Here is a 26,652-nt window from a genome sequence, read left to right on the forward strand (position 1 = left end):
GACCCGAACTTTCGTGCTTTGTAAAGCCTCCTTACATGCTACATACCCCAAATTTACAGGGTATGTGCACCTTGGGAGTGGGTACAAGAGGAAAATTTTTTTTAGCAAAAAGAGCTTATAGTTTTTGAGAAAATCGATTTTAAATTTTCAAAGGGAAAACTGTCTTTTAAATGCGGGAAATGTCTGTTTTCTTTGCACAGGTAACATGCTTTTTGTCGGCATGCAGTCATAAATGTAATACATATAAGAGGTTCCAGGAAAAGGGACCGGTAACGCTAACCCAGCAGCAGCACACGTGATGGAACAGGAGGAGGGTGGCGCAGGAGGAGAAGGCCACGCTTTGAGACACAACAACCCAGGCCTTGCATGAGGGCAAGAAGCGTGCGGATAGCAATTTGCATTTTGTCGCCATGCAGTCATAAATGTAATACAGATGAGAGGTTCAATAAACAGGGACCGGAAACGCTAACCCATCACAGATGTTCATTGTTCATGTTACTTGGTTGGGGTCCGGGAGTGTTGCGTAGTCGTTTCCAATCCAGGATTGATTCATTTTAATTTGAGTCAGACGGTCTGCATTTTCTGTGGAGAGGCGGATACGCCGCCGATCTGTGACGATGCCTCCGGCAGCACTGAAACAGCGTTCCGACATAACGCTGGCTGCCGGGCAAGCCAGCACCTCTATTGCCAGTTTGTGCCAGGTGTCTAGCTTCGATACCCAATAGTTGAAGGGTGCAGATGGATTGTTCAACACAGCTACGCCATCTGACATGTAGTCCTTGACCAATATGTCTTCTACCTGCATGAGACATTTCGTGAGATTCAGACTTTGCTAACGGCCATTGCTGAGATTTATGTACGCCACCATCACTACCATTGAAATAGCCCAAATAAACAGGTTTTTGTGACCCTAGGCTATGACCTCTTCGGCCTAGGGGCCCGAAACTCACCAGTCATGTTCCCCCTAAGGGTCCCTACAATGCTAGAAAATTTGGTACTGCTGAGCCATTGCCCTTTGAAAAGATGTGAGATTTTGGAAAGTGAAATAGGGAGGCAATGAAATCCTATGGGGGATTTTACCAATTTTGGACCCCTGTAACTCTGGTTAGCAGAGATGTAGGGACCCCATCTTTGGAATTCAAGTCTAACAATATGTCTTCTACCTGCATGAGACATTTCGTGAGATTCAGACTTTGCTAACGGCCATTGCTGAGATTTATGTACGCCACCATCACTACCATTGAAATAGCCCAAATAAACAGTTTTTTGTGACCCTAGGCTATGACCTCTTCGGCCTAGGGGCCCGAAACTCACCAGTCATGTTCCCCCTAAGGGTCCCTACAATGCTAGAAAATTTGGTACTGCTGAGCCATTGCCCTTTGAAAAGATGTGAGATTTTGGAAAGTGAAATAGGGAGGCAATGAAATCCTATGGGGGATTTTACCAATTTTGGACCCCTGTAACTCTGGTTTGCAGAGATGTAGGGACCCCATCTTTGGAATCCAAGTCTAAAAATATGTCTTCTACCTGCATGAGACATTTCGTGAGATTCAGACGTTGCTAACGGCCATGGCTGAGATTTATGTACGCCACCATCACTACCATTGAAATAGCCCAAATAAACAGGTTTTTGTGACCCTAGGCTATGACCTCTTTGGCCTAGGGGCCCGAAACTCACCAGTCATGTTCCCCCTAAGGTTCCCTACAATGCTAGAAAATTTGGTACTGCTGAGTAATTGCCCTTTGAAAAGATGTGAGATTTTGGAACTGTAAATAGGAGGCCCAATGAAAGCCTATGGGGGATTTTACCAAATTTGGAGCCCTGTAACTCTGGTTTGCAGAGATGTAGGGAACCCATCTTTGGAGCCCAAGTCTAACAATATGTCTTCTACCTGCATGAGACATTTTGTGAGATTCAGACGTTGCTAACGGCCATTGCTGCGATTTATGTACGTCAGACTCGCCACCATTAAAATTGCCCAAATAAACAGGATTTGTGAGCCTAGGCTATGACCTCTTCGGCCTAGGACTGCATTGAACGCGACCCACGCATTGTGCGCATTCTGGACAACACCAATTACTGGGTTTATACCCTTCTGGATCCACGGTACAAACACAATGTTCCAAAACTGCTTGAAGAAAGAGCCAGACAGGTCAAAATGGAAGAATACCAGCAGGCCCTTGTGGAGACTTTAGAGAGGAGATTGACATCCTCCCCCTCCTCTAGCCAGTTGTACGCCGACAGACTGACTTCCGCAAACCCAGGACGACCAGGAGGGCAGCAAACAACACAAGCCGCAGCTAGTGCCCAAAAGGGAATGGTATCGGCAGTGTCCTTGGAGTGAGAAAATTTTCTGACACCCATGCAGCAGCACACAGAACAGCAAGCGTGCAGATCCACCTCCAACACCGATCGCCTGGAGAAGATGGTCAAGGACTACATGTCAGATGGCGTAGCTGTGTTGAACAATCCATCTGCACCCTTCAACTATTGGGTATCGAAGCTAGACACCTGGCACAAACTGGCAATGTACGCAATAGGGGTGCTGGCTTGCCCGGCAGCCAGCGTTATGTCGGAACGCTGTTTCAGTGCTGCCGGAGGCATCGTCACAGATCGGCGGCGTATCCGCCTCTCCACAGAAAATGCAGACCGTCTGACTCAAATTAAAATGAATCAATCCTGGATTGGAAACGACTACGCAACACTCCCGGACCCCAACCAAGTAACATGAACAATGAACATCTGTGATGGGTTAGCGTTTCCGGTCCCTGTTTATTGAACCTCTCATCTGTATTACATTTATGACTGCATGGCGACAAAATGCAAATTGCTATCCGCACGCTTCTTGTCCTCATGCAAGGCCTGGGTTGTTGTGTCTCAAAGCGACAGGGACGGGACAAGGTCCTTCAGCACCCAAGGCTGAGACACCAAAGTGCGCCCCCCCCCACCCCTCCCACCCCAGCCGTCACACATTGATTACTATTAGACTAATAGGTCCCTGAAGACCCCCAACCTCCCCAACACCTTAATCTCTAGTTATCTGGCTTGCAGTCACTGTCATGTATCCCCTTTTCTTATTTCTTTCTGCTTCAAACACAATTGGGAATGACAGCTGAATGAATTGTGCGCCCCCTCCTACACTGCACCCTGAGGCTGGAGCCTCTCCAGCCTCTGCCTCGGCCCGGCCCTGCAAAGCGTGGCCTTCTCCTCCTGCGCCACCCTCCTCCTGTTCCATCACGTGTGCTGCTGCTGGGTTAGCGTTACCGGTCCCTTTTCCTGGAACCTCTTATATGTATTACATTTATGACTGCATGCCGACAAAAAGCATGTTACCTGTGCAAAGAAAACAGACATTTCCCGCATTTAAAAGACAGTTTTCCCTTTGAAATTTTAAAATCGATTTTCTCAAAAACTATAAGCTCTTTTTGCTAATTTTTTTTTCCTCTTGTACCCACTCCCAAGGTGCACATACCCTGTACATTTGGGGTATGTAGCATGTAAGGAGGCTTTACAAAGCACAAAAGTTCGGGTCCCCATTGACTTCCATTATGTTCGGAGTTCGGGTCGAACACCCGAACATCGCGGCCATGTTCGGCCTGTTCGGCCCGAACCCGAACATCTAGATGTTCGCCCAACACTAGTTGATACCCCCTTTCCCATGAGAAATCTTTTCCTTTTCATAAACGGATCATCAGGGGGCTCTGTATGGCTTATATTGTGGTGAAACCCTTCCACGGTGTGATGTCAGGACCATGGTTCTGACAGTTTCCTGTCTGTTAACCTCATTGCATTGTGGATATTAACAGCTGTTTACAGCTGGGTCCAACTGCCAAAAAAAAAAACAAGCAGCATCTCCTTCCACTGACATCACCTACCAGCAGTAAAGATGTCACCATGTGGTATCTGTCAGAATGTAAATCAGGGAGAGGAAAGATTTTACAATGAGCAAACACTGATTAGATCATTTATACATAATTATTGTAAAAATAAAGCACTTTTTTATTACATCATTTTCACTTGAGTTCCTCTTTAATTAAGAACAACAGAACGAATGGTTTAAATATTAACTGACATAAAGTATGAAGAACAGTAACAAGTCCAAATTTTCTTTCCAAGGAGGAAAAAAAATCAAAGTGAGTATGAATAGCTTTTTAATGTACTAAGCTTACATTGTGTTTTTTTTTCCATGCAGTAGGATATGAAAGAATATTGTATCATACTGCTCTATTCTGTATTAAGCATTGAGGTAAGGTTCAATACAAACAATATCCTAATCACTTAGCTGTTTTCAAGCTTTCATAGCAGTTCACTTTTGTTCTTGTTTTTGTTTTACTCTGACTGAACAGTTTAATTATGTTTAAAAAAGAAATGCTGTTTTATTTATACCTAAAATATTTGTGCCTACTGCTGTGAAAGCCCAAATCATCTCACACCATGGTATGCTTGTATTCAAGCTGATGTTTCATACCACAATGTTCTCCAGAGAAATATTAACTTTTTAAAGCAAATCCAGCATTATGAAAAGTGCTACAATGTTGACAATACCCACACAAAGAATTGTGCAATTTATTAAACAGATAGTTTGGGTTAATAATAAAATTATACAGGTGACAATCCTGTATATCGTTATTCTACTTCTTTCTCAGTACCACTGTCTTCCGGCTTCATTAAGCTATGTACACACCATGAGCCACCATGATTTTACAGGGGGCTTTTAGTTTTCATTATAACTAGCACTAGGTGTGGTGGTAGTTACCTTTGCTTCCTTCTGGGCACAATAAAAAAGGATGAGCGCCTTTTCTATGACCTTGAACAAGGATGCTCTGTGTACGTTGGAGGTTTCACCACATTTCCTCCAGAGGGTACCTCCCAATCTTGTGAGCCTGTGTCACTGAGGGGCAGAGTGGGCTTTAAATTCCCTGGCTAATGCCAGCCTGTATGGAGAACAAGGGGTTAATAGTAATTGAAAGAGTTGCTAACGAAAAATAAAAAATCTTTCACTAAATTTTACAAGTTTCACAAAAATGTTTTATATATCAAATTATTTTTTTTTACCCCAAAGTATTTTTATAAAAAACATTTTAGCCGTTTCCACTAACAAATGTACCAAATTAAAGGGCAATAACATGTACGAGAGCATTATAATTAATATCAATGCAACATTTCCCTTAAGCAAATTGTTTGCAAAAACAAAAATAAAAATGTTATGTCGCCGCGCTGTAATTCAATGTGAAACAGTTCCACTTAATTGGCAGCAAGGTAATTAATTGGGGTTTTACACTCTCATCCCCTTCGAGCAATATATGAGAAAAATATATATAATACCTGCGCCTTTACATATCAATTATGCAATTTGGAGTTAATAAAATGTAAATTTATTCAAAATACACCAGTAGTCTTAAAAGTTAATCTCAATAAATCCCACACATAAATTCATACCTATTCAATAAATGCACTAATCAATACTGGCCAGTATCAAAGAACTTGCTGTGCACTGCAGTGCTAAAATATGAAAAAATGACTAAAAAATGCCTAAAAAATGCCTAGAAAATGACTGAAGTCTCTTCCCTTGCTGACATACAGCTTCTTCTGAGAGTAATCAGTTTGGTATTATATAGTTCGCTGACATGCAACTTCTTCTAAAAATGATCAGTTGTTCCAATGGTAGGGTTAAGGAAGATGAAAGATGAAAAAATGACTAAAAAATGCCTAGAAAATGACTAAAAAATGCCTAAAAAATGCCTAGAAAATGACTGAAGTTCCTTCCCTTGCTGACATACAGCTTCTTCTGAGAGTAATCAGTTTGGTATTATATAGTTCGCTGACATGCAACTTCTTCTAAAAATGATCAGTTGTTCCAATGGTAGGGTTAAGGCTTTTGATAGCCCACACACTCACGGTTCCGTTGCTTAGCTTGGATACTTCCTTTAGTGTTCGTCCACTCAAGTCTGTAGCAGTTTTCTAGACTGGGGAGGAGTGGGTCAGGCTGCGTTCCCAGCAACTAACGATCGTTGTTACACAGGTCCCGGCCGGAGACCCGCTGCTTGAGGTTCGTGCAGCACACGGGGAGAGCTCCGATATGCGTGTTTGGAGTTGTGGGTGACGTCACCACTCTGCTTCCAATTGCCGACCGGTTTCAGTAGGCACGCCTACCTTCGTCAGGGCTTGCTCTATTGGATACTCCCCCGCTATTTCATAGCCACTGGGACATGCCTCCTCCTTCAACTCCTCACATAGGTACCGCCTTGTTTGCTAAAATGCAAACAATTCTATGTCCAAGTTTAACCCTTTCGGCGCTAGACTGTCTAGTGTGAATATCCATTGTGATTCGGCTCGGGACATTTTTTTAATATAATCTCCTCCTCGCCAGTCCTTGTCTACTTTTTGAAGCGCATAAAACTTCAAGGTATTTAGTGTACCCAAAGGGCAATCTTTAAAATGTTTGCTTAGCGGATGTTTACTTTTACCACCTTTAATGTGGCTAACGTGTTCTCCAATTCTTTCCAATAATTTCCTCTTAGTCCTCCCCACATACTGTTTTTTGCATCCACATTCTATAACGTAAATTACACCAGATGTTTCACAGTTCAAATTTCCGCTTATCTTAAACTCCTCCCCAGTAACATTGGATGTAAAACCACTGATTGGTGCTGCTTTTCTCGTGTTCCTCCACAGAAAACAAAAGCCACATCTCTTAAATGTCCCATCCTTTTTCACCACTGTTGGTTGTATTTCAGTCACCGTTGGGGCAATCATATTCTTTAAATTAGAGGCCCTCTTAAAAATCAACTTCGGTCTCTCTGTCAGTATGCCATTTAAAGTTTTGTCCTGCTGCAATATATGCCAATGGGTTTCTATTACCTTCCTAATGTCCCTCGATTGATCACTGTACTGCAGTAAAATCCCCAATGGGGGTGTGGATTCAATTTTACTTTTTTCTTTCAATAAATCGTTTCTATTCAGAGTTCTTACATTTCTTATATCATCCTGCAGCCTTTGCTCATCATACTTCTTTTCAGCGAATCTTTGTTTCAATACATCAGCCTGTTCATCAAAAATAGATACATCAGTACAGTTCCTTCTTATTCTAGTGAACTGATTCCTCGGAACATTGCTCAACCACTTAAATAAATGGCAACTGTCTCTCAAAATATAACTATTTGTGTCAACCCTTTTAAAATAAGTCTTTGTTTTCACCTCATTACGTTCAATATAAATCTCTAGATCCAAATAGTTAACCCTCTCCTCACTATATTCACAAACAAAATTCAAATTGAAATCATTTTTCACATTCAACCATTCCACAAACACCTTCAGTTTCTCCTCCCCCCCCTTCCATACAAAAAGCGTGTCATCTATGAACCGCTTCCAAAGGACGAGGTCCGCACCGGGGCCCCCCGGCCCCCCCAAAATAGTCTCCTCCCAGTAGGCCATAAATAAGTTAGCGAACCCCGGCGCGAACCTCGTCCCCATCGCGGTCCCCACCCTCTGCAGGTAATATTTGGAATCATGCATAAAATAATTATGAGTTAGTATAAACAATATAGCTTCTTCTATGAATTCAATTTGTTCTTTTTGCATCGTTGTCATTTTTTCCAGGAAGTGTGACACTGCCATAGTTCCCAACTTATGATCAATAACTGTGTATAATGAACTTATATCAGCTACACACAGGATGTACCCTGGTTTCCATTCAATATCCCCCAAAATCCGTAAAATATGTCCGGTATCTTTGACATATGAGTCAGTCTTAATTACTACTTTCTGCAAGTATTCATCAATGTATTCTGATAAATTTGAGGTCAGTGACCCAATCCCTGAGATGATAGGTCTCCCGGGTGGGTCACTGACCCTCTTGTGTATTTTCGGCAAATGATAATATACCGGTAATCGCGGATGTTGTTGGATTAAATAATCAAATTCCTTTTCCATTAATATACCTTGTTCTTTACCTTTTCTTAATAGGGTTTCCATTTCCCCCTGGAATTTCTGACTGGGGTTATTGTTAAGAATCTTGTATGTTTTTTTGTCCTGCAGTTGTCTATTCGCTTCTTTCATGTATTCAGTGGTGTCTTGAACAACAACCCCCCCCCCCCCTTATCTGCAGGTCTTACCACTATAGATGGATCCTCTCTCAAAGTTTTAATTGCCTTCTTTTCCTCGGCTGTCAAATTAGAGTTCTTTTTTAATTTAATTTTCCTCATATCTCTCAAAACCATATTTTCAAAAGTGATCATAGAGTCACTCATTTCATAAGTGGGGTTAAATTTCGATCTTTCTTTCAAATTGGTGTGCATATAAACATCTCTATTTAAATTCATTATTGGTTCTTTCTTTAAAAAATATTTTTTTAGGCACAATTGTCGCATGTATTTCTTAATGCCGACAAAAGTGTCAAACTTGTTCAGTTTATTAGTTGGGGCAAAATTCAATCCCTTCTTTAGCAGTGTTACTTCCGATTTGTTCAAACTTCGATTGCTGAGATTAAATATCCCATTTCTTATTTCTTTTGGTCCCATGTTAACTTCATCCTTTTCATTTATTTTTTCTTTTTTACCACGGCCCCTCCCCCTACTGCCTCTAGCTTTGGCTCCTCTGCCCTTCCCCTGTATAAAAAATGGTTCATAATTCTATTACTTTGCACCCCACTCTGACTACGATGTGGCGTTTTCATGTTAGATCTTAATTCCATTTTTCTTTTTTCTGGGGCTTTGCCTCTCTGGTCTAGCACTGTTCTATAATCTATAAAGTTTAAGGATCTCCTCGGGGCCTCCTGAGTATTAGTTAGGGGTTGAAATTTATTGTGTGTTGGAATCTGTACAATTACATTGGTTTCCAAAGGTATTGGTGGTTTGTCCAACCCTATAGCCGTTATATCCACTAAATGGAGTAGTAGCAAAAGGACAAAGGGTAGAATTAGCTTTGGCAGTAAAGACCATTTAGTGGATATAACGGCTATAGGGTTGGACAAACCACCAATACCTTTGGAAACCAATGTAATTGTACAGATTCCAACACACAATAAATTAAAACTTTGAGAGAGGATCCATCTATAGTGGTAAGACCTGCAGATAAGGGGGGGGGGGTTGTTGTTCAAGACACCACTGAATACATGAAAGAAGCGAATAGACAACTGCAGGACAAAAAAACATACGAGATTCTTAACAATAACCCCAGTCAGAAATTCCAGGGGGAAATGGAAACCCTATTAAGAAAAGGTAAAGAACAAGGTATATTAATGGAAAAGGAATTTGATTATTTAATCCAACAACATCCGCGATTACCGGTATATTATCATTTGCCGAAAATACACAAGAGGGTCAGTGACCCACCCGGGAGACCTATCATCTCAGGGATTGGGTCACTGACCTCAAATTTATCAGAATACATTGATGAATACTTGCAGAAAGTAGTAATTAAGACTGACTCATATGTCAAAGATACCGGACATATTTTACGGATTTTGGGGGATATTGAATGGAAACCAGGGTACATCCTGTGTGTAGCTGATATAAGTTCATTATACACAGTTATTGATCATAAGTTGGGAACTATGGCAGTGTCACACTTCCTGGAAAAAATGACAACGATGCAAAAAGAACAAATTGAATTCATAGAAGAAGCTATATTGTTTATACTAACTCATAATTATTTTATGCATGATTCCAAATATTACCTGCAGAGGGTGGGGACCGCGATGGGGACGAGGTTCGCACCGGGGTTCGCTAACTTATTTATGGCCTACTGGGAGGAGACTATTTTGGGGGGGCCGGGGGGCCCCGGTGCGGACCTCGTCCTTTGGAAGCGGTTCATAGATGACACGCTTTTTGTATGGAAGGGGGGGGAGGAGAAACTGAAGGTGTTTGTGGAATGGTTGAATGTGAAAAATGATTTCAATTTGAATTTTGTTTGTGAATATAGTGAGGAGAGGGTTAACTATTTGGATCTAGAGATTTATATTGAACGTAATGAGGTGAAAACAAAGACTTATTTTAAAAGGGTTGACACAAATAGTTATATTTTGAGAGACAGTTGCCATTTATTTAAGTGGTTGAGCAATGTTCCGAGGAATCAGTTCACTAGAATAAGAAGGAACTGTACTGATGTATCTATTTTTGATGAACAGGCTGATGTATTGAAACAAAGATTCGCTGAAAAGAAGTATGATGAGCAAAGGCTGCAGGATGATATAAGAAATGTAAGAACTCTGAATAGAAACGATTTATTGAAAGAAAAAAGTAAAATTGAATCCACACCCCCATTGGGGATTTTACTGCAGTACAGTGATCAATCGAGGGACATTAGGAAGGTAATAGAAACCCATTGGCATATATTGCAGCAGGACAAAACTTTAAATGGCATACTGACAGAGAGACCGAAGTTGATTTTTAAGAGGGCCTCTAATTTAAAGAATATGATTGCCCCAACGGTGACTGAAATACAACCAACAGTGGTGAAAAAGGATGGGACATTTAAGAGATGTGGCTTTTGTTTTCCGTGCAGGAACACGAGAAAAGCAGCACCAATCAGTGGTTTTACATCCAATGTTACTGGGGAGGAGTTTAAGATAAGCGGAAATTTGAACTGTGAAACATCTGGTGTAATTTACGTTATAGAATGTGGATGCAAAAAACAGTATGTGGGGAGGACTAAGAGGAAATTATTGGAAAGAATTGGAGAACACGTTAGCCACATTAAAGGTGGTAAAAGTAAACATCCGCTAAGCAAACATTTTAAAGATTGCCCTTTGGGTACACTAAATACCTTGAAGTTTTATGCGCTTCAAAAAGTAGACAAGGACTGGCGAGGAGGAGATTATATTAAAAAAATGTCCCGAGCCGAATCACAATGGATATTCACACTAGACAGTCTAGCGCCGAAAGGGTTAAACTTGGACATAGAATTGTTTGCATTTTAGCAAACAAGGCGGTACCTATGTGAGGAGTTGAAGGAGGAGGCATGTCCCAGTGGCTATGAAATGGCGGGGGAGTATCCAATAGAGCAAGCCCTGACGAAGGTAGGCGTGCCTACTGAAACCGGTCGGCAATTGGAAGCAGAGTGGTGACGTCACCCACAACTCCAAACACGCATATCGGAGCTCTCCCCGTGTGCTGCACGAACCTCAAGCAGCGGGTCTCCGGCCGGGACCTGTGTAACAACGATCGTTAGTTGCTGGGAACGCAGCCTGACCCACTCCTCCCCAGTCTAGAAAACTGCTACAGACTTGAGTGGACGAACACTAAAGGAAGTATCCAAGCTAAGCAACGGAACCGTGAGTGTGTGGGCTATCAAAAGCCTTAACCCTACCATTGGAACAACTGATCATTTTTAGAAGAAGTTGCATGTCAGCGAACTATATAATACCAAACTGATTACTCTCAGAAGAAGCTGTATGTCAGCAAGGGAAGGAACTTCAGTCATTTTCTAGGCATTTTTTAGGCATTTTTTAGTCATTTTCTAGGCATTTTTTAGTCATTTTTTCATCTTTCATCTTCCTTAACCCTACCATTGGAACAACTGATCATTTTTAGAAGAAGTTGCATGTCAGCGAACTATATAATACCAAACTGATTACTCTCAGAAGAAGCTGTATGTCAGCAAGGGAAGAGACTTCAGTCATTTTCTAGGCATTTTTTAGGCATTTTTTAGTCATTTTTTCATATTTTAGCACTGCAGTGCACAGCAAGTTCTTTGATACTGGCCAGTATTGATTAGTGCATTTATTGAATAGGTATGAATTTATGTGTGGGATTTATTGAGATTAACTTTTAAGACTACTGGTGTATTTTGAATAAATTTACATTTTATTAACTCCAAATTGCATAATTGATATGTAAAGGCGCAGGTATTATATATATTTTTCTCATATGTTTGCAAAAAACCCCAAATTGCGAAAAAACGTTGAATCTGCTTTGGACAGATTTGCTGATCCCTATTAATGCTGGCCACTAATGATCCAATCTTTTTTGTTCAATCTTACCAAATCTATGCAGTGGAAGGGTAAATTGAGTGAATATATTGAATGGATACTTTAGGCCACTGCTTATATTATATAGAAATGTTAAGATTGGACAACAATCTTAACATGTCTATACAAAACAAAGATTTGATAATTAGTGGGCACCTTAATAGTCATTTATTTTTTTTCTTTTTCAGGAGGTAAGAGTCCCTCCCTTACATTATTTTATTACTTAGATTATCTTATATTTTTGAATGCATATAAACTAGTGTTGTCTCATTTTTCCTTGAGCTGGCTGTATATGCTGCTACTACATACCTTCATATCACTATATCAATGCCTCAGTGTCATACCTGCATAACTAAAAGTAATATGACTGTGCCATTAATTTATTACAATAAAGACACTTTAGCCTAGATCCTCATCATGTTGTACTGTTACATTGAGAGTACCTATGTTAGGTCCAGAAGGCCAAAGTTAATTCTTTATACAGTACAGTAAAACTCCCATTATTCAGAACTCAGTTGACCAGAATTCTCAAGCAACCAGAACAAAAAATTCTGGCCTTGCAGGATCATGCATAACTCCAGTTTTATACTTCTTAGTACAATAATAATCCTCTGTTACATTGAGTTACGCCTGCCCTTTGTCTTAATTTGTTTTTAATTACTGTATTTCAACACTAATACAGAGTTTATGGTGTACAGTGAGGGGTAAAGCACTGTTTTTAGCTAGGCCTAATTTAAACATTGACTCTCAAGCAACCAGAAACTACACTTAGGCCTGGTGCACACCAAAAACCGCTAGCAGATCCGCAAAATGCTAGCAGATTTTGAAACGCTTTTTCTTATTTTTCTGCAGCGTTTCAGCTAGCGTTTTGCGGTTTTGTGTAGCGGTTTTGGTGTAGTAGATTTCATGTATTGTTACAGTAAAGCTGTTACTGAACAGCTACTGTAACAAAAAACGCCTGGCAAACCGCTCTGAAGTGCCGTTTTTCAGAGCGGTTTGCGTTTTTCCTATACTTAACATTGAGGCAGAAACGCATCCGCAATCCAAAATCTGCTGCAGCCCGGGAGTATGCGTTTCTGCAAAACGCCACCCGCTCTGGTGTGCACCACCCCATTGAAATGCATTACCCTAGCAGATCCGCACCCGCAAGCAGATCGCAAACCGCAGCGGAAACGCTCCGGTGTGCACTAGGCCTTAGGGCCCGTTCTCACCTGAGCGGGAATCGCGCGATTCCCGCTCACGGCAAACCACTAGCGGTTCTGCAAGAACCGCTACACAATGTAGCGAGTGGCAGTGTTCTCACTGCCGTGGTTGCGGTTAGCGATAACCGCAACCGCGCTGCATGCAGCGGTTTGCCGGCGATGAACGTTCCACGATTTGCGATCGTGATTAGCATAGCACGCTAATCGCGATCGCTCCAAAACCACCGCAGTGTCCAGTGATTTTTCTGTGCTAATCGCGGGAAAATCACTCCCGCAAAACGCCGGCGGTAATCACCGGCGTTCTGCGATTTTAAGTGTGAACGGGCCCTTATCCAGCATCAGCCAATCCCTGTTGGCGCCGGATAATGGGAATTTTACTGTACCAAGTGTTGAGAATAAAAAATAATAAATTACACATGTACAAATCTGAACAAGAATTTTTAATTTATTAAAACCATAGGGAAATATTTTGAAAGCATAAATATCCAGTTATACGACAACTGCTGAAATTTGCGTAGTTATGTATATGTGTCCAGTATTTTACCTGTTGGATTTATATGAAGTCACCCTTTTATTGTGCTTTTTTCTTCTCATTTATTTATATTACTTGTCTTCCAAAGTTTTAGTGTGTTTGTTGTCAGTCGCTTAATTGTAACAGAACAATGACAAACCTTTCCAATAAACCTATTTTAAACTGGGTTACATGGTGTCTGTGTCAATTTCTTCTATATAAGAGCTTCAAAATGGCTTTCATAATTCACTCTTTTCTCTAAGTCCAAGGTCTGTATTAAGATCTATTTCTTTTTTTTTTATCAGACTAACATTTTTCTTCAGGTTTCGGCTAATACACATGGAAGTCCAAGGACTACTCAAAATGACGATAGATCAGTCTTTTCTTTTGTAGTGAATAACAGATGTTTTAAATGCTAAATTAGAAAAACTAATTTCCTGAAAACAGGTACCTACCTTCTGTCTAATAAAAGTGCAGATATAGATTTCTTAAGAGAGGATGTACTTCACTTGCAATACCATTACAAAAATAGCAAAAACTAATTTAAAGTGGACCTGCCACTACAGTTACACTGCACATAAATTAATAAATCACAGTGGAAAGTGGGCAGCCAGTTTTGCTGACTGCAGTATATCTTAGTGTTTACAATACATAACATATATATCATCTTAAAGAGGAACTGTAGGGTGGAAATGAACTCACCACCAGTGTGAAGCTGATGGCAGGTTTGTCAGGGGAAACCCAGTTCTCAGAGGGGAAAAAGTCCTGCAGCCAATGGAAACCCAGCTGAAAATATAAAACCTCTCCATCAGTGTAGGCCTAATTTAAATTCAGCCTACTGATGCACAGACTTGTTGAGGGTAGGGAAGGGGACCACCCAAACTACATATGTAGCCCCCCAGCTTCACAAGATAGCATTGATATTTACCTTATCTTAGAAACCAGTGAGACTGGGAGAGGGGGGGGGGCTGCATTTTTTCACAGAGGTAGTTCAGGGGGTCTCTGATGCAGCCTAGTCAAGAGCAGAGAAATAGCAGCAGCAGCACAGGATAAGACACAGCACTGACATAGCAGCCTAGTGGAGAGAAGAGAAATAGCAACAGCACAGGATCAGACACAGCACTGATATAGCAGCTTAGTGGAGAGAAGAGAAATAGCAACAGCACAGGATCAGACACAGCACTGACATAGCAGCTTAGTGGAGAGAAGAGAAATAGCAGCAGCAGCACAGGATAAGACACAGCACTGACATAGCAGCCTAGTGGAGAGAAGAGAAATAGCAGCAGCAGCACAGGATAAGACATAGCACTGACATAGCAGCCTAGTGGAGAGAAGAGAAATAGCAGCAGCAGCACAGGATAAGACATAGCACTGACATAGCAGCCTAGTGGAGAGAAGAGAAATAGCAGCAGCACAGGATCAGACACAGCACTGACATAGCAGCCTAGTGGAGAGAAGAGAAATAGCAGCAGCAGCACAGGATCAGACACAGCACTGACATAGCAGCCTAGTGGAGAGAAGAGAAATAGCAGCAGCACAGGATAAGACACAGCACTGATATAGCAGCCTAGTGGAGAGAAGAGAAATAGCAGCAGCAGCACAGGATCAGACACAGCACTGACATAGCAGCCTTGTGGAGAGAAGAGAAATAGCAGCAGCACAGGATCAGACACAGCACTGACATAGCAGCCTAGTGGAGAGAAGAGAAATAGCAGCAGCAGCACAGGATAAGACACAGCACTGACATAGCAGCCTAGTGGAGAGAAGAGAAATAGCAGCAGCAGCACAGGATCAGACACAGCACTGACATAGCAGCCTAGTGGAGAGAAGAGAAATAGCAGCAGCACAGGATCAGACACAGCACTGACATAGCAGCTTAGTGGAGAGAAGAGAAATAGCAGCAGCAGCACAGGATAAGACACAGCACTGACATAGCAGCCTAGTGGAGAGAAGAGAAATAGCAGCAGCAGCACAGGATCAGACACAGCACTGACATAGCAGCCTAGTGGAGAGAAGAGAAATAGCAGCAGCACAGGATAAGACACAGCACTGATATAGCAGCCTAGTGGAGAGAAGAGAAATAGCAGCAGCACAGGATCAGACACAGCACTGACATAGCAGCTTAGTGGAGAGAAGAGAAATAGCAGCAGCAGCACAGGATAAGACACAGCACTGACATAGCAGCCTAGTGGAGAGAAGAGAAATAGCAGCAGCAGCACAGGATAAGACACAGCACTGACATAGCAGCCTAGTGGAGAGAAGAGAAATAGCAGCAGCAGCACAGGATAAGACACAGCACTGACATAGCAGCCTAGTGGAGAGAAGAGAAATAGCAGCAGCAGCACAGGATAAGACACAGCACTGACATAGCAGCCTAGTGGAGAGAAGAGAAATAGCAGCAGCAGCACAGGATAAGACACAGCACTGACATAGCAGCCTAGTGGAGAGAAGAGAAATAGCAGCAGCAGCACAGGATAAGACACAGCACTGACATAGCAGCCTAGTGGAGAGAAGAGAAATAGCAGCAGCAGCACAGGATAAGACACAGCACTGACATAGCAGCCTAGTGGAGAGAAGAGAAATAGCAGCAGCAGCACAGGATAAGACACAGCACTGACATAGCAGCCTAGTGGAGAGAAGAGAAATAGCAGCAGCAGCACAGGATAAGACACAGCACTGACATAGCAGCCTAGTGGAGAGAAGAGAAATAGCAGCAGCAGCAGCACAGGATCAGACACAGCACTGACATAGCAGCCTAGTGGAGAGAAGAGAAATAGCAGCAGCACAGGATCAGACACAGCACTGACATAGCAGCCTAGTGGAGAGAAGAGAAATAGCAGCAGCAGCACAGGATCAGACACAGCACTGACATAGCAGCCTAGTGGAGAGAAGAGAAATAGCAGCAGCACAGGATCAGACACAGCACTGACATAGCAGCCTAGTGGAGAGAAGAGAAATAGCAGCAGCAGCACAGGATAAGACATAGCACTGACATAGCAGCCTAGTGGAGAGAAGAGAAATAGCAGCAGCAGCACAGGATAAGACACAGCACTGACATAGCAGCCTAGTGGAGAGAAGAGAAATAGCAGCAGCAGCACAGGATAAGACACAGCACTGACATAGCAGCTTAGTGGAGAGAAGAGAAATAGCAGCAGCAGCACAGGATCAGACACAGCACTGACATAGCAGCCTAGTGGAGAGAAGAGAAATAGCACCAGCAGCACAGGATAAGACACAGCACTGACATAGCAGCCTAGTGGAGAGAAGAGAAATAGCAGCAGCAGCAGCACAGGATCAGACACAGCACTGACATAGCAGCCTAGTGGAGAGAAGAGAAATAGCAGCAGCAGCACAGGATAAGACACAGCACTGACATAGCAGCCTAGTGGAGAGAAGAGAAATAGCAGCAGCAGCACAGGATCAGACACAGCACTGACATAGCAGCCTAGTGGAGAGAAGAGAAATAGCAGCAGCAGCACAGGATAAGACACAGCACTGACATAGCAGCCTAGTGGAGAGAAGAGAAATAGCAGCAGCACAGGATCAGACACAGCACTGACATAGCAGCCTAGTGGAGAGAAGAGAAATAGCAGCAGCAGCACAGGATCAGACACAGCACTGACATAGCAGCCTAGTGGAGAGAAGAGAAATAGCAGCAGCAGCACAGGATAAGACACAGCACTGACATAGCAGCCTAGTGGAGAGAAGAGAAATAGCAGCAGCAGCACAGGATAAGACACAGCACTGACATAGCAGCCTAGTGGAGAGAAGAGAAATAGCAGCAGCAGCACAGGATAAGACACAGCACTGACATAGCAGCCTAGTGGAGAGAAGAGAAATAGCAGCAGCAGCACAGGATCAGACACAGCACTGACATAGCAGCCTAGTGGAGAGAAGAGAAATAGCAGCAGCACAGGATCAGACACAGCACTGACATAGCAGCTTAGTGGAGAGAAGAGAAATAGCAGCAGCAGCACAGGATAAGACACAGCACTGACATAGCAGCCTAGTGGAGAGAAGAGAAATAGCAGCAGCACAGGATCAGACACAGCACTGACATAGCAGCTTAGTGGAGAGAAGAGAAATAGCAGCAGCAGCACAGGATAAGACACAGCACTGACATAGCAGCCTAGTGGAGAGAAGAGAAATAGCAGCAGCAGCACAGGATAAGACACAGCACTGACATAGCAGCCTAGTGGAGAGAAGAGAAATAGCAGCAGCACAGGATCAGACACAGCACTGACATAGCAGCCTAGTGGAGAGAAGAGAAATAGCAGCAGCAGCACAGGATAAGACACAGCACTGACATAGCAGCCTAGTGGAGAGAAGAGAAATAGCAGCAGCAGCACAGGATAAGACATAGCACTGACATAGCAGCCTAGTGGAGAGAAGAGAAATAGCAGCAGCACAGGATCAGACACAGCACTGACATAGCAGCCTAGTGGAGAGAAGAGAAATAGCAGCAGCAGCACAGGATCAGACACAGCACTGACATAGCAGCCTAGTGGAGAGAAGAGAAATAGCAGCAGCACAGGATAAGACACAGCACTGACATAGCAGCCTAGTGGAGAGAAGAGAAATAGCAGCAGCTGCACAGGATAAGACACAGCACTGACATAGCAGCCTAGTGGAGAGAAGAGAAATAGCAGCAGCAGCACAGGATAAGACACAGCACTGACATAGCAGCCTAGTGGAGAGAAGAGAAATAGCAGCAGCAGCACAGGATAAGACACAGCACTGACATAGCAGCCTTGTGGAGAGAAGAGAAATAGCAGCAGCAGCACAGGATAAGACACAGCACTGACATAGCAGCCTAGTGGAGAGAAGAGAAATAGCAGCAGCACAGGATTGGACACAGCACTGTCAAAACAGCCTATTGTAGAACAGAGAAAAAGCAGAAAATAACACAGTGTGAAAACCAGTCTGTTTCACACTGAAAATTGTGACAAACTTTTGCCGCAATTATGTTCGCAATTGTCAATCAGACTTGCAGCAAAATAGCTGTGATTTTACAGCAATTTTTAGTGTGAAATAGGGCCCTAAGCGTTCTGGATAAACTTGGGTATCTATGTAAGGAAAAAAGGGGCATGTCTTCAACTAAGGGAATAAAGAAAAATCCTTCTAGCTCTGCACGCCAACAGTAAACATGATTCCTCACATGCTGCGCGACGCACTTTTTCTTTACCACACTGATAGGGTAAGAGGATTTATTTTTTTCTCTTTTGCTTATCTCTTCTTCTTTACCATACAACACACTCTCTTTTCCTTTGTTTTGTAGAAAAAAATGATCTTCTTACAGTTCCTCTTCAATAATAAATAGCTTAATACCTAGGTTCTACTTTCTGATTTTATGTATATGCACAGAAAGTAAACATCGGCATTTATGCTGATGCTTGTTGTTTAATGTCATTATAATACTTCCTGTTTTCATTTTTTTTCCACCTGATAAAAGCCTTATTTAGAGGTAGAATAAGTTATGATATATATATATATATATATATATATATATATATATATATATACATATTGCCCTGGCAACTGGAGTATTTTAGTCATCAGGGATAGATAGTTAAAGGAATTTAGTGATAGACACCTTTATTTCTATAGATAATATTTAACATGATAATTAAAAAATAACTATACAAGGTATCAATGCATAATAATAATAATAGCTAATTAGAAAGCTTTGGCAAACTGCAACCGAGTACCAAGCATAGATCTAGAAAGACATGAATACCTAGAGAAGGTTTTTTGTTTTTTTTACATCATTTCGATCAAAAATAGAAGGAACACATTTTTGTGCGCCATGCTAATGAGTCCTTTGTGTTCCAGTGGATAACTTTGCATTCACATCTGCCCGTTTTAAGCATTCATCCAAACTAACATTATGCAGCTACTTATCCATACAGCACAGGGTCACTTGCTAGCACTCAGGGGGCAAAGTAAAAATACCAAAATAAAACAGAAAGATGAATTTAATATGTAGTGAATGTCGTCTCTATATAACTTCATGTTGTAAAGAATATTCACAATTCTCTATGGCAAACAGGAACTACAAGTAAACACATCCACGTTTTACTCCTGAGGCATAAATCATGACCAGAGTCTAGATTTATGTTATTTACTACTGAGGCAGTATTCTGCACCTCAATAGCTTGCACTGTAAATCTCCATTAACTCTGTGACAGAGTGTCAGAGTCACGAATCAAATCTGACTGTATTTTATAAAGTTGACAAGGCAGTTCTGATCAAACAGAGCAAATAGCATTTATTTTAGTAAATGTACCCCAAAGAGTCAAGAAACACTTGTGTGTTGATTAAACAACCAGGCCCTTACTCAATTCACTTTTTCTCCTACGTTTTCTCCCGGGTGATATCGTCACATCTTATCAATTAATTGCCTTTAAAGTCACCAGCAAGCAAAACAATACAGTACTTTTCACCTAATTTTGGTACTTTTTCAATTGAAGAAAAATGTATCTCCTTGGAGAAAACGTAGGAGAAAAAGTGATTTGAACCAGAACTGTTGGTGCAATAGCTACACCCTAATGTTCTTTGCTAAACACCTACAAACCCATCCCTTCAAATGCTTGTACAAATAACACATGATGTCTGGGGTTTTGTAGTGGGATTGTCACCATAAAAATCAAATTTCAACAGCAACTGGTCTGAGTGTATTAAGTAATAAAGATGCTAATCCTACATTCATAACTTTAAAAACTTTTCTGCTGTTATGGTTTGGAGTTATCACATACCATAGGAGCACTGGCCCTTTAATTGCCATTGCCATCGGCTGGCAAAACAGTTACATGCAGAGGGTCTATTTATCTATAATATATTCCTCCGCTTCCCTTTATTTCACCCTCCTTCTAATGGCATAAGACAGTGCACTTCCTAGTACAGACCTCAGTGGGAGTGTCTGAAGACTCTGGGAGGAGTGCAGGTAACGAATACACAATTAGCCAGAGGAGAAAAAAAGTGAGGTAGGAAATGATGTCAGGATCAGCTTCATTCAAAGGTAACCAAGATGAAAACTTGGATTCTCTGCTTTTCCTTTATAAAATTCACAGGAATCATAGCGTGGACAGTGCAATACACCTGTTATGTAAGTAGAACTAGTATGTATCTACTTATATATGTGTTTCTTTATTTCTAGCTTAGCATGGGTGTCACTTGTTCTTTAAAGGATATGGTCAAGAAAAGTTTAGTTTCCAGTTCAACAGAACTCACTAGTTTTTAATAAAATGTGTTGTGTTGCCCACTATTGTGTCCGCCTGATTCAGGAAATACTGTGTGACACTACTTTCTATTTGTGCTTATTTAGAACCTTTTTTTTATTCTCCATGGCCCTTATTCAATTCACTTTTTCTCCTAAGTTAACTATACAGCTTCCAAAAGTAGAAGTAAAAAGTACTGTCAACATTACTCTGAATATTTTCTTGCTTGCTGTGGTTTAAAAGGGATTTTATTAGTAAGGTGGTGAAATGTCACCTAGGAGAAGACTTAGGAGAAAAAGTGAACTAAACTTTTCTCCTGGGTTTTCTCTTAGGAAAAGTATTTAATTTTTTCTTTAAAACAACTTTTCAGCACCTTGTAATTGAAAAAGCATCAAAAAGTAGGGGAAAAGGTACTGTCAAAATTATTCTGAGTATTTTCATGCTTGCTGATGGTTTGAATGGAATTTTATTGGCAAGGTGTGAAAATATCGCATAGAAGAAAACTCAGGAGAAATAGTGAATAGCGTATGGGCCATGCCAATATCTCACCTCCCCAATAAAATGTATTTTAAACCACCAGCAAGCAAAAAAATACCCAAGATGATTTTTGATTGTACTTTTTCACCATTTATTTTTATGGAAGACACGGAATCTTTATGGTGTCATTGTTTTTTAATGATCTCTCTGGGCATCTGTTCCCCTTTAATGCATCTATATGTTATACATTTTTTTAATTCAAAATATTTAGTTGCACCACTCTGACACATAAAAAGATAAATAAATACTCCTTCAAGCCTATGAGCATTTCAGTGCATGCTTTTCACCCTTCTCTTTTCATAACTAGGGTTGTACAGGTGGCAGCTATTACTTCTGAGCTTAGTAGGAGGTTTTAGATCATGGGTGTGTTTGTCATCAGCAACCTTCCCCCACTGGGGCGTCGTCTATGTGAAATCCCACACAAGCTGAGATCACCTCCCCGTGAAATCATCAGTAGCACCCTGTGTTTTGTTTTTGTTTTTTTTATCTCCTCCACCAGTTTTCCGGATTCTGTCCCGGCAATATGAAAGGAAGGGGTTCCTCCAATAAATGTAAAATATGTTATATTTGTCATCATGCAGCTGAAAAAAAGGCTGCTATTTATTATTATAATTTAGAAAATAGATTTTATTTCTGAAATCTTGTATTTTTAATTTGGGTCCACTTTAACTTGAAGGGTAAATTAATGTAAGTTAACAGTCCTGGAGAACCTGCAGAAAATTCCCCAAAACAACCTCAGTTTTATTTCAGGAAAGATTAGCAGGGAGCTGTGTCACTGAGTGGGCCTGTATATGAGGGGTATAGTGTGGCTTCCAGAGATGAACTTCCAGCATGGTGGTTGCGTTGGATATGGATTCATACCATGGGTTCACAGCAGAAGAGTAATAATTAGAACAATAAAGCTATGGCGGCTTAGAGAAGTTTTTAACAAGCGGGGCGCATTTAATTAAAAAGACACTGAAGCGAAAAAAAATTATGATATAATGATTTGTATGTATAGTACAGCTACGAAAAAAAACATTAGCACCAGAGACACAAGTCTAATATTGTTTCCACTAAAGGAAGAGTTAAGAAACTCCCGTTGTTATCTATGCAAATTAGCCATTGAACTCCACGACTTTCAAAGTCGCAGAGAACTCTGATAGACACTTGAGATATTAAGCTTTAAAATACATTGTATCTTTTTTTCCTCTGCAGGGAAGATTGTACAGAGCAGGCTAGTGATCTTTTGAATTTTTTTCTTTATGTATTTTTTATATACTTGCCTGCAGTTTTGCTTTAAGAATGCTGTAAGAATACTGTCAGTTTAAATGTAAGATTTGCCAGCATTGTACTCCGATGTCAAAGACTTGCAGAGTTGCACCATGGGTTGAAAGCTCTATTTTGTTTTAGTTTCCTCTCTGGTCATTGTAACAATGAAGTGTGAGACCTCTCTATCTACAGATAAGGTATTATTTTTCTGTATTCAGGATAACAGTGTACTTACATACACAGGAGTCTATGTCTTTATTTCTTCTTTTTTATTATTATTTGTGAATGGAAAAAAAAATAGTTTGAGATAAAACATGCTTTGTTCACGCTGGGGACAAGACCATTTCTAAAGGAATCACTTCTATAGCCTAAAAAGAAAAGCTCAATATCTCTATTCAGGTTACAATGACCTTTCTTTTAGGGTTCCAAACAAGCAGAGATGCCAATTGTTAGACTGTTTTTCTCACAGCGCAAAGAATCTACAGGGAATTTTCAGGCACCTCCCAACTTATTTCTCTGGAAAGTTTAAATGCCGCATGGTTTTTATATTCTGGTCAGCTGTCATACTGTGAACTGCAGGTGTGAGCGAGGATAAAAACACTGTTAATGCTTTTTTAGAGGTTTGTTCTAAACATTCTAGACATTATAAACAGGTTTTGTTAATAGTAGAAAAACTACATTTCTGCTGGTATCTTTAAAGTGAACCTAAACTTTTGCTCTTTTTTAAATGCAAGCTATTTGTGTTTCCTCTTAGCCAGGTTTACATTGGCCCCCAACTTGAACAAGCGTGATACACACAAAATGGCCAATGTGAACATCCACTAGCACCCTTCGCCCACCCCCTTGTTACTCATACCCAAGGCTAATATATCTTACCTCGAGCCTGGAAATGGATTAGCTGGATGTTTGGACTACCTTTTTATCTATGTGGATTTTGTATACTTTTTTTGCAATAAAGAAGCTCTTTGCAGAATTGAATTTGGCAGTGCATTTCCTTTTTTCTTATTGAACTGATATGTAAGTTTTAGTTTGCTTCTGTGGGATGTCATATGGGCTCACTTCTTTGTTGATTACGTTTCATTTAGCAGTAGTATCTGGCTCTCTGCAAAGCCCCCATCCCATTAACATAAAAAGTAGTATCTCAGGATAGTCTAAAGTCAAAAATTAACTTTTAGGGTTAGAAAAAAGTGTGAGATGCTTGTAGTGTCATTTTCATTTGCTTTAACCCCCCTGGCTGTATAAAAAAATCCGCCAGGAGGGAGCGCCGCAGTTTTTTTAAAAAAAAATTTCCCCTATATCATGTAGCGAGCCCAGGGCTTGCTACATGATAGCCGCTGCTCAGCGGCATCCCCCCGCCCTCTTCGATCGCCTTCGGCAATCTCCGATCAGGAAATCCCGTTCAAAGAACGGGATTTCCTGGAGGGCTTCCCCTGTCGCCATGGTGACGGGGCGGGATGACGTCACCAACGTCATTGGGAGTCCCGAACCACCCCTCAGCGCTGCCTGGCACTGATCTGGGGGGGGGGGGGGCGTGCGGCGCGATCGGTGTGCTGACGCAGCTAGCAAAGTACGCAGCAAAAAAAAAAAATTAAACAGATCGGCCCAGCAGGGCCGGAGAAAACCTCCTGCACGGCTCACCCCGAACTACGTTCGGGGTTACCGCCAAGGAGGTTAAAGATAAGTTGCCATTTAACAATGTTCTGTTTTTTTTCCCATCCAGTACAATTATTTTGCAACATAGTCTATTGATAGACTTCGACCAGCCCTAACAGATTAGAAAAAATGATATTATGCCACCCATACATGTTTAAAGGGAAGGTTCAGGGACGCTACACAAAAAATAAAAATCCACATCCACTTAACTGGGGCTTCCTCCAGCCCATGGCAGGCAGGAGGTGCCCTTGGCGCCGCTCCGCAGGCTCCCGGTGGTCTCCAGTGGCCGACCCGACCTGGCCAGGCCGGCGGCCAGGTTAGGCCTCTTCTGCGCTCCATTGTGCGTTCCATGCCGGCGCACTGACGTCATCGGACGTCCTGCGGGCTGTACTGCGCAGGCTCAGAACTACTGAGCCTGCGCAGTACAGCCCGGAGGACGTCCGATGACCAGTGGTGCTCAGCAGAGCTCGAATATTCGAGTAGCTCGAATATTCGAGCTCTTTTTCAGCTATTCGAGCTCGGTATTCGAGCTCCGAATAGCTGGAGCTATTCGAATGGGCTATCCGAGTACACTCGAATAGCCCATTCACTATTCGAGCTATTCGAGCAACCCGGCGCTATTCGAGCTCGGTACCGAGCTCGAATAGCGTCATAGCCCAGATTGATGTCCTTAGAGCCAATCAGAGGGCTCCCAGGCCCTCTGACGGCAGCCAATCACAGAGGGGGACCCTGGCCAGCCCCTACCCTATAAATAGCGGCCGCCATGTTCCGTTTCTCCGTGCTTGCCTGAGACTTGTACAGAGAGAGAGTTGCTCCTTTGTGCTTTGGCTTAGCAAGAGCTCTATTGTGGTCATTTACCTAGCGTTTTTGCTCACATACACCTCCTATACACACCTATATTGTTGTTAGTTATTTAGACATTGTATTTTAGTTAGTAGCTTGTGTGTTACATTAGAGACAGGCAGCTGCTGCAAGCTTACAGGTTTAGGCCTCAGGGGGGCCTTGCCTCTGTGGGCAGCTGTCCTCTGTTTATTTCTCTCATCTATACCAGTATTTCTGCTGTCCTTTACTAATAGTATTGTAGTTATACTGTACTAGGAGTAGGACACTCACTGACTGTCACTGTTTATAGGCTACTAGCTAGCTCCTGCGTGTGTGCACTCACTCACTGTCTGTGTGTACACACACTCTATTTCCTTCTGATTACTGATAGATTATTGTTAGTTAGTTGTACTTACTTACTACTTACTCTTACTGTACCCGTAGGGACACTCACTGTCACTGTTCATATAGGCTACTAGCTCCTGCGTGCGTGCACTCACTGTCTGAGTGTACACACACCCACACTCCATTTCCTTCTGATCGCTGATTGATTATTGTAATTAGTTAGTTCTACTTACTGTTACTACTTACTCTTACTGTACTAGGAGTCTAGGACACTCAGTCACTGTGTTCATAGGCTACTAGCTCCTGCGTGCGTGCACTCACTGTCTGAGTGTACACACACAACACACACTCTATTTCCTTCTGATCGCTGATTGATTATTGTAATTAGTTAGTTCTACTTACTGTTACTACTTACTCTTACTGTACTAGGAGTCTAGGACACTCAGTCACTGTGTTCATAGGCTACTAGCTCCTGCGTGCGTGCACTCACTGTCTGAGTGTACACACACCCACACTCCATTTCCTTCTGATCGCTGATTGATTATTGTAATTAGTTAGTTCTACTTACTGTTACTACTTACTCTTACTGTACTAGGAGTCTAGGACACTCAGTCACTGTGTTCATAGGCTACTAGCTCCTGCGTGCGTGCACTCACTGTCTGAGTGTACACACACCCACACTCCATTTCCTTCTGATCGCTGATTGATTATTGTAATTAGTTAGTTCTACTTACTGTTACTACTTACTCTTACTGTACTAGGAGTCTAGGACACTCAGTCACTGTGTTCATAGGCTACTAGCTCCTGCGTGCGTGCACTCACTGTCTGAGTGTACACACACCCACACTCCATTTCCTTCTGATCGCTGATTGATTATTGTAATTAGTTAGTTCTACTTACTGTTACTACTTACTCTTACTGTACTAGGAGTCTAGGACACTCAGTCACTGTGTTCATAGGCTACTAGCTCCTGCGTGCGTGCACTCACTGTCTGAGTGTACACACACCCACACTCCATTTCCTTCTGATCGCTGATTGATTATTGTAATTAGTTAGTTCTACTTACTGTTACTACTTACTCTTACTGTACTAGGAGTCTAGGACACTCAGTCACTGTGTTCATAGGCTACTAGCTCCTGCGTGCG

Source organism: Hyperolius riggenbachi, chromosome 1, assembly GCF_040937935.1.
Source record: "Hyperolius riggenbachi isolate aHypRig1 chromosome 1, aHypRig1.pri, whole genome shotgun sequence".
NCBI classification, from domain to species: Eukaryota; Metazoa; Chordata; class Amphibia; order Anura; family Hyperoliidae; genus Hyperolius; species Hyperolius riggenbachi.